The 10,559-nt window shown below is 34.6% G+C and overlaps 1 long non-coding RNA gene across 3 annotated transcripts in view; it reads right to left on the bottom strand.

Moving 5' to 3' along the window:
* Positions 1 to 886: 886 nt before the first annotated feature.
* The window catches only part of LOC145670615 (uncharacterized), a 201,852-nt gene continuing 192,179 nt past the window's right edge, over positions 887 to 10,559 (bottom strand). For all 3 annotated transcript variants that reach the window (XR_014128362.1, XR_014128364.1, XR_014128363.1), the window contains one exon: positions 887 to 1,025. This is a non-coding gene — a long non-coding RNA (uncharacterized LOC145670615). The remainder of the gene's footprint in view (positions 1,026 to 10,559) is intronic.

Below are 10,559 nucleotides of genomic sequence, written 5' to 3'. Positions count from 1 at the left end.
TTGATATGGTATTTCTTAGCTACGCTGTTTAAACTTGCATTTATCTATTCTAATATCTACGGATGAACTTCAATTCCGTCGCCTTTGGTTTCTAATTTCAAGGCTCTAGTAGGTTATTTTTAATTAATTGATAAACAATTGAAATTAACTATTTAGAAATTGCATATATTAGTGATCTGTTGGCAGATAAATTACGCGCTTTCTAATGCTTAATATTTTGTTTAATTGCCGAAAGGATTAAGATGTTTGATTACTCGTACGACGTGAAATCACCCTCAAGGAGAAGAGAGAGAGGAAAATGTCTTTAAAACTGCATGAAATGAGATAGTGGAATGTGAGAAAATATTTTACATAGTATACTCGAAGAAATTAATGTGATTTTGTTTCTTCTTATGATTAGTATAAGTAAATATTATATCAAATTCTGCATTGTAATTAACAGTTATGTCATTAACCCTTTTAATAATTGAAGACTACATATTGAAAATTACGTATAATTATTATATTTTGAGAAAACTGACAATATCTGTACGACATTTTATTTGCGAAAACTGTTATAAGTAAACAATATTTGATACACTAACTTTGATTTTGGATATTTTCGTGTCTTGGTTTATGTTAATGTTCTACTACAAAGATACAAAATGCGGAATGATATTTGGAAATGGCATATGTGGATGATGATAAATGTTAATTGAATAGTACAACTGTCTTCTATTTACAAAATGCTTCAGTTCTAACAGAAAGTGGTGCAATAGGTAACCCGTATGTGAACGACACATCAAAATGTGTATTTTGCATTAACTTGAATTGAGATATTCTAGTTGTAAAATAATACCTTATTTAATTAAGTAATGAAAAATTCTCATTAATACTTTACCTCAAAAATTTCTTCTGTGTCAAAAATTTCTTCAAAAATTTCTTCTATTTGAAGATGCGCTCCAACGCTGATTTCTTGTCTGTATATAAATTGCGTACTAAATAACTGAAGTGTAAAGCTGTGTAAATGTTTAATTGACGTAAGGCTGAAATAATAGAACGGCAGAACATTATTTTGATACAAACATTGTAAATACCAAGAATAGTTACATATTCACCAGTTGGTACAATACATGGTTTACACACTTTGGAACTGTATGTTTTCTAAAACTGATAATGCTAATGTCTACTTATCACAATATGCTAGGAACATTCTGTATTTGGAATTCGAGTAGACAATAACTTAGTTCTATTGACATTTTCAAGTATGTACACATTTTAGTTTATAGTTAAAGACGATTCTTATCCAGAAAAGCAAGCAAATATACGAATAAGAAATGCATGAAATAAAAAGAAAAACGTTCTTAATGATTATATATAATTTTACATGCTCTAACGTGAGATAAACGGAAATTACTGAAGCTAATGTATAACCCAATTCGCATTTTTGGAATAAAACAAAATTAAAAATTTTGGTTTACAACAAGAAATAGTACAGGTATGCTAAACTATTCTAACGAGATATGTGTATAGGTATTTTTAACAGCTTTTACGCGACGCAATCCCACAAGTTTTGAAACAAAGGTATATGTAGGGTAGACGTGTGGCTCCGCTGTTACTCGTTGCCAATCCACCAAACTAGTTATGACGTACTATGACTGATCTTATCGAATAGTATGGGATCATCTCTTGGAATGCCACTCTATTCCACTTAGAAAGGATTTCGAGTGAAGAATTCCTTTCTATGTGTCTATAGCGCTATTACATGAGAAATGCTAGTACGGCAACTCCTTCTCCGTCTGTTTCTTGCAGCTGACGGGTCTGAATAAGACTCTATTACACTGACCGTCATAAATTAAGCAACAATGGATACTCAGGGGTATAAGGAAAGTAAACGCATGCTGGTGAACAAATTGCTATTGAAATTGAAGAAGCGTCTATTTTACACCGTACAGCAAGGAAAATTACCAAACGAAAGTACGCTCGTGGAGAAAAAATGATATTGGACGTAGGTGGCACTCAAACTGAAAAACACTGAAGCCACAAAAAGTTTTTTTCTGACCCCAATAAGGGATATACTCACCGTGCACAGCAATAGAGGATTCACAACGTTGTCTTATGCTGGCAGTTAGTGTTTGTACCAGATCATTCGGTATCTTTGTCCATTGTGGACTAGGAGCCCATTGAAGATCTTGGAAAATTTGTGGAGATGTATAAGGCTTGCAATGCGTTGCCCTAGGACATCTCAAATATGACCGATCGGGTTAAGGTCCGGGGACTTAGATGGTCAGTCCATTCATTGAATATAGTATTGCTCGAAGTAATGATCGACCAATTGTTCTCTATGGGTACGAGCGTTATCATCCTTTAGAGTGAATTCCTGAACTCTAGCACGTGCAAGGGATACAACGTGACAATCCAGAACAGTATCCTCATAGTGCTGAGCTGTCATTGTGTAACGCAAGAGAACAGAGATCAGCACGTCCTCTAAGCGAGATGCCACCCCAGAAAAGCAAATTTTAACCATTATAATTTTCCCTTTCAAGAATACTGGATGCACGGTAACGGGGTCCTGTTTCTTGCCAGACCAGTCTCCGTCAGGAATCACTGTCTAGAGAAAATCTACCCTTCCTTAAAGAGAACCGACTGACATTGCTCATGAGTTTAATTCATATGCGCTCTTGTCCAAATTTAATCGCTGCCTCTTGTGCCACCGGGTAAAGAGTATAGAAACCACTGGTCTTTTGGCATACGACCCAACTCCTTGAAGTTGTTAGTGTACTCTACTCGTTGAAAGAGGACGTCACATGGCAATAACAGCCTCCACACGCACTTGAGTTGCTGTTGCAGACCTGTTTTTTCGACTCATCAAACGTATATATCGATCATCCTTTCTGATATCACACGCAGACGACCAACACTGAAACGTCTCGGAGCAATTTGCGTTATTTGGAACTTGCTTCATAACCTGATGAACACTGCTCGATCGATAGTGATTCAACGGGCCACGGCGGCCTGATGCTCCTCTGCTTCCAATCGACTATGGCACTCTAGCGTAATTCATTCGGCAAATGATCCCTCGTTGTCATATTCGCGTGTTTCACTCCAGTAGAGTTAACTCTGAACTCTACACACACTGTCAGCCAACAAGTCCGTGAGTTCATGCAGTCTTCTTCGTACCTAATACTTTACGAAGTCGTGTGAGGACAGCATAATCGCAAGTTCTTTCACACAATCTTTTCCCGATCATCGTCTATGCTCGTTATATTATGACATCCATTTTCCCTGTATTTCATCATCCCCTCACCAGTCTTTTATTTTTGGTACACACTTTGTTGCTTAATTCTTGACGGGCAGTGTTGTTTCAGACAAGAACACCTTCATTAGTTCTGGTACCCCAATCTGGTACCCAAATTGAAGAAAAGTCTCAGGGGGATAGAAGTATCAAAGTTAGGTTAACGAAAATTCGGTACCCGTATCTACTCGATTCCTACACTCTTTACTGAGAACAGGCTTGGAATATGAATTCACTCAAGTGTTAACTCCTTTTCGTAATAAAGTAGATTTATTATAAAAATATAGGAACATTTACATTAAGCTAGTAAAAAATGTTCATTATAAAATCTGCTAACTTACATAATTGACTGAGAATAACTCCCAGAGTAATATTGAGAATGTTTACAGGCCAGACTGCCGAAAAACAAAAGACGTGATAATCTTTGCTTTAATTAATAAGAACACACTTAGTTGTGAATGATGCAGAAAATGAAAGAGAAAGAACTCGAAAAAAGGAATCCAGACTCTAGTAGAATACTACGCTGATATAAGCCTAATAATCCCCATCAAGTCTAAGCTTGATGCTGGCCGCCGAGTTTTTTAAGTTAACTACATAGTTGCTAAGGTACTAGAAATTTTTATAAGTTCTTTGTATGTTTTTTCTGCTTCGGCTTCTGTGGCTGCTGCACACCTGCTTCTGAGCACAGAAGTTGAAGTGACCGAAGAACCGTTTCAAGGCCAAATCCACCTTCTTTTATAATGTGCTACGACCCACTCTCTGGACTTGGAGAAGAAGGAAGGAAAGGGAAGAGACTGAGAGATAGTTCTGCACCGATCGCTTCTAGCACCAATTGCAGTCAAGGGGAATAATGCCTCCATTGGATTTTTGCAGAATTTAAGATCACGCTGGGATAATTGTTTTAATACTATGTAACGTGCCTCGATGGACGCCGTTCTGGGCCGCTGGATATTAGATCCAGGACAACTATATAAATTATTTGAGGGGTTAGAGTTGTTAGACCTATTTTCTCTATCATAAGAAATTAACTGGTGTATTATCAAATCTATGGCTAAAGATTATGAATCTAAATAAATTTAGCATTAAATTCAAATATATTAATATTACACTTACGAACTGCATTAGAAATATACCGTTTTATAGGTAATTCAATATCAGGTTCTTTTTAACGGAAAATCAATAAATTATCTTTTCTTATTTTATTTAGGAAAAAAAACATAAAAAATGAACTATCAAAAATGTATCGAAAATACAGATTAAATATTTAAACAATTGAAGATTATAAACAATTATCATATATCTTTGAGTATATTCTCCCATTTATACAAGTCATTACGTGTTCAAGTAGGTCAGAAAGATACATTAACTGACTCTATTTGATTACTACAATAATACAATAAATCGTGGATAACTAATAGAATTTGAATTCCTCCTAAAATTCAATAAGAATTTAGAATAATTTAATATATCTCACAATATGATAAATCGAATAAATTACTAGTATTTAAATTGAAAAAGTATAACACTCACCATTTGACAATGACAATTTTATGCCTTGTTAAATACCAGCCAGAAGGAGTATTTCACAATATTGCCTCTGAATTCCATCAAATAATCACACAATTCGACTCCAATTACAGATTTATATAAATTATAATATTATATAACACTTGATTAACTTCAGGAGAACTTTAACACTTTTAACCAACTCGAATAGTAAATCACTTGAAACTTTTGAAGAATTACCGTATTCCGATTAAATTTAAATATATGTTATAGAACCAGTATAATTTCGATGTGCCCAGTTCTACATTTCGTTCCGAATGGCCGCTTAGGTAACCCGCAGCTCATTCGAAACTCAGTAGTTCTATAGTTTTCCTCTAGAGGCGCTGCATATGCCGAGTGTTCGGAAGTTTAACATAACCCCTAGGATACATGATTTCTCTTTCCTTTTTTTTTATATCCAGAATTAAGTGTGATAAAACTTATCACACGCAACAAATATCGCCCTCCCGGTATATAAAAAGTTGAGGCAACTTTTTATTTAAATTAATTTTACCATATTTAGATATTCCATTTCAACCTTTAATTATGAATAGATAGCATAAGTTATTATTAGTAGGTTAAGTTTATAACTACTTCTACACTACACTACTAACTACTAACTCTAACTAACCCTCACACTCAATAAAATTCATTACATACAAAATAAAAATTTAAACGAAACTTAAGAAAAAAAATTCCCCCCAAAAATTCTAACACACCACTAACAATCTATCAACCACTCTAAGTTAGTTAAAATTAAATAGCTATTACTAATGTTGTCTATCTATTCATAAATTTACATTATATACTCTTTAGATGTTCTTAAAATACTCATATATACCTTATATTCTAATATGAATATCAGGAGGTAACAATATTCTGTTTAATCTTATATATATTTAATTTACAAAAAAAATATTATCCATTGTACGTATTTGTATTACAATATATACTCATCTGATGTAGCACCATTATTTTCCATCCATCATAGGAACAATCTTTAGAACTATTTTTCGTACAACCTTTGAAATAATCTTTGGTACCATCTTTGGAATAATCTTTGGAATAATCTTTGGAATTAATGTTATGGAAGCTTCCATTCATCTATTATTCTCGGTTTCCATTAAAATCTCCATGTAGAATATTGGACAATGACAATTCATACAAACAATTCTCAATACATAGACATAAGGACATCCAGATCTGGAATACTGATAAAAACATGCATTAGAAAACACATTAAAAACCTTTTATATATTTATATAACACTACTTTTGTCTAAATAGCTGACTAGATGGAATTTATTGAATAAGTTCTTATTTAGTGACTAGATTTTTTTTTTAGGCTGACTAGATTATTACCTTTTTTTCAATTAAGCCAATATTTACGATGCATTATTTCTAGGCTCTCTGTACTTTTTAGTTAAACTAACGTGGCTTTTTCGTATGTCCCTAGGATTATTAACGTTTACAACTCTAATAGTATTTCTACCTAAGAAACTCTCAATCTGATATGGCCCAAGCCATTTTGCACATAATGATTTAGTTCTCTTTTCTTTCAATGAAGACAAAACCTGTGACTTAATTAATACTTTATCTCCAATCCTATAGTCTGTTTCTACTCGTCTCAGATCATACAATTTCTTTTTACGTTTCCAGGCTTTATCTAGATTTTCTAATGCTCTATTCCACAAGTTTGGATCCTTTTGAGTTAAATTCATAGTACTTATTTTCCACTTAACATCTAGAGGATTGCAAACGTTATAATTGAAAACTAGGTCCATGGGACTACATTTAGTTTCTTCGTGGACCGCATTATTAACGGAAAATTCTATTTCCCATAGTCCTTTGTCCCACGAGCTCTGTTTATTACCAAAATATATTCTTAAGGAATTTTTAATTGTAGCCATGTATCTTTCACTGGGATTAGATGCCGCGTGATATGGTGAGATACTAATATCTTTAATCCCGTTAGCATATACAAAATCTTTAAACTTCGCTGAGGTGAAGATTGAGTGATTGTCATGACATATACTGAATATAAAACCATTTCTACACATCAATTTGTACAATTTGTTTATTACACTTTGTGTAGATAAGACCTTTATCGGTTCTAAGAATACTCTTTTTGAAAAAGAGTCTACTACAATTAGACAGTATCGTCCCAACTTACTCTCTACCAAAGGACCTAGCAAGTCTACAGCCCAGAGTCCGTTAACAATGTTCTCATACTGAGATATTAAAGTACCAGATTGTTTTCTGTTATCACTTTTATTTAATTGGCAATCTACACAAGTAGATACGTATTCTCTTATGTCTTCTAGGATACCTCTCCAAGTAAATCTAGCACAGATCTTAGCTATTGTCTTATTAATGCTAGCATGAGAACCTGGTAAAATTTGTGTATGAAAGAATGCAATAATGCTGGGAACTAACTCCTTCGGTAAACAAACCTTATAGGGATTCTTAATTGCCTTGGTCTTTTTACAAAGAATTCCTTGAATTATTTTATAACCTTCAACCTCTTTCCTAGCTCTTATATCTTTTATAATATTAGCTAACTCTGGATCTTTGAGTTGATGTTCTTTTATGGAAATATTAGCATAAGGCATGTTCCAGATGTTTATTAAGCAATAATTATTAACCTGTTCCGCATGTGATGGTTCGGTTTCCATTTCTTCAAAATTGTTATGATCATATAATCTAGATATGAAATCGGCTGAAATATTCATATTTGAGGCTATAGATTTCACTTCAAAGTTAAAGGCAAAGAGTCTATACAATAGCGATCCATATCGCTTGACCCTCCTCATATTTCTCATAGCATATACTAAACCTGAATGATCCATCCTAAGTTCGAAAGGATTATGTAAGTACGTACTGAAACGTTCCATGGTTTCGATTGCAGCTAACATTTCCAATAAATAAATAGGTTTGTTAAAGTCGTGTTTCTTTAAACGCCGACTGTAAAATGCAACGGGAACTAAGTTATTATTCTCATCGTACTGTTGGAGGACCCCGCCTAAACTTTTGAGAGAGCTGTCAGTATTGACTATAAATTTCTTACTTAAATCTGGAAGTTTCAACATAACATGGTTGGCAAATAACTCTTTTACATCATCGAGAGCTTTCTGTTGTTCCGCTCCCCAGACAAATTCTGCTGAAGCCCCACGTAAACGTTCAAGTGGTTCCATGACTTCATGGAATTGCGGTACAAACTTAGCATAATATTGTAAGAAACAACACAAAGATATTAAACCCTTTTTAGTTTTTGGTGCAGGTAGTTTTCTTATGACCTCTAATCTTGAAGGATCCATATACATTTTCCCATTTTCTATAATATAACCTAAATAAGAAATCTTATTGGAAAAGAAAGTACATTTCTTAGTTGACAAAGTTAAACCTTTTTCTTCAAGTAATCCTAACACTTTTTCCAATAATTCCTTATGGGATTCAACATCTGGACTTCTACATATGAGGTCATCCATGTACCATTGAACCCCTTCGTCCTTCAATTGATATAACAAGTCAGTCAAGATTTTAGACAACACATGGCTACCTGCAGCCAAACCAAAAGGTAAGACCTTAAATTCATACAATCCCCTATGCGTAAGAAAGGCAGTAAGGTGTCTACTTTCTTTTGTTAAAGGAATTGTTAAATAAGCCTTTAAAATATCCAGATGACTAAATACTTTTCCATCTGACAATTCTGCCAATATATCTTCAATCCTAGGAGTGAACTGTGTGTTTAAATACAAATGACGATTCAGATCCGAATAATTATCAATTAACCTCTTGGATCCGTCATTATTGTTCACTAGGAAGCATGGAAAAGCATAGTCACTATTGCTGGGCTGAATTAAATCTGCTTCTAACATTTCATCTAAAATTTTATCCATTTCTCTTTGCGAACTCCGAGATAGTGGATAAGCTTTCTTACGTATAGGAGTGTAGTCGTTAAGCTGTATTTTATACTCAAAATCTTTTATTTTTCCAACCTGCGATGCAAAAACTTTGGGATATTTATTATAAATCTCATCAACGTACCCTTGTAAGTCTGGGTTTGCCTCAAGTACATCTGGATCCACCCTCAGCGGACAAGCCATTTGCTCCATATGGGTATTAGAACTGCTTTCAATAGGATTAACTGCACTGGCAACACTGCAAATCCCATGAACTGGACCTCTGAGATGCCCCTCTCGATCTGATACCATTGTCTGACTGGTTGACTGTCCATCAGTGTCCGACTCACGCAAGAATAGCTTGGAAGTGTTTCCGGCCGCTTCACTGCAAAATAAATCACCCGGACGAGTTTCTGTTTTCAAATTAGGGGGGAGGGTGTTTAAAGTAAAGTTTAATGGTACATAAGCACCTTCCAAAGGGAGAAACAACTTATTGTTCACTAAGTCGATGTTCGCTTTTAGAGTTTTAAGTTCATTTATCCCAACTATAAACACTGGTTCTAAGTCACTCACTATGAAAAACTTCATTCTGTAAACACGGTATCTGAACTTAATTGGAATGATCACACACTGATCTAATGTTAACTTTTGTTTATCAACCCCAATTCCTATGAATTTTTCATTAATTATCTTAATTGGGTATTTTAACTGCTTATTCCAATTAATAAACCTTTGTTTGTTTATTAGTGACGCCGTTGAACATGTGTCCAAACCACCTCTTATATTTTGTCCTAACACAAAAGCATCCACCAATGCTGCAGTCAAAGTTCCACAAGAATTGGCATTTTCATTTTTTATTTTATTCTTATTATCACTATCTTTAGTTTCAGAATACGTAAATCTTCTGTCTTCTTTCTCTCGTTGTTGCGAATCATGGCAAAATCTATTTTCACTTCTTTTAAATAAGTGTTTTTTACTTTTATAGCTGTTCCCTCCAGAACCGCCACTGAAACCAAAGTCTCCGCACAATTGGTCACGCGTATTAGTATCATTCACTTTCGCATTAACTGGTATTGCTTTTGGGACCACTTCGTGTTGTTCTAATTGTACTCCCTTACGTCCATGACTTCTACCTCCCCCATGGGATCGAATCCCGGACCCCTTCATAAGAGTCAACACTTCATCAGTACTTTCACTTTTCTGTTTCTCGGACCACCCCAACCTTGACCGATTACCTGCAAAGCGTCTTTCATTATTATTTAAAGTAAAGGGTAATTGTTTATTGGAGGCACTAACACCACTATGAAAGCTCCGGGTTTGATCTTCCGACCCCCTCATCTGAGTAGTACCCTCTAACCGGTCACTAAGTTCTGCAAAGCGTCCGTCCGAGTTTAAGTTCATATTCACTTTCACTAACTGCTTATTCACAAGATATTGTTTATGAGCCCTACAGTTAGCAACATGATGCTGTCCGCCACAAAAATAGCACTCAATTTTTTTTTCCTGGGTTTTACTTGTATCGGAGTTTCTCACCAGTGCATTATACGATTCTAAGTTCCGCTGATGATTCTCATACTCAATAATGTCTCCCCTAAGATCTTCCATAGACATTGGGTATCGGTACTTATAAATATCGAACCTAATTTGCGGCTGCATCCCATCCATTATTAAACTAATTAATTCACTAGAGTTATTCCCATTCACAGTACCATAACATATTTCATATGCATCGCATATATTGTTTACAAAATCTAGTATATTTTCTCTAGGCTTCTGTATTACTCTTACATACCGATTTAAGAGTTCTCGCTTTCCTAAAGGTGTAACTAATTTAGTAAA

Source organism: Thermobia domestica, chromosome 14, assembly GCF_964235325.1.
Source record: "Thermobia domestica chromosome 14, izTheDome1.hap1.1, whole genome shotgun sequence".
In the NCBI taxonomy this organism is placed as follows: Eukaryota; Metazoa; Arthropoda; class Insecta; order Zygentoma; family Lepismatidae; genus Thermobia; species Thermobia domestica.
This window is presented reverse-complemented; position numbering and strand designations above follow the sequence as displayed.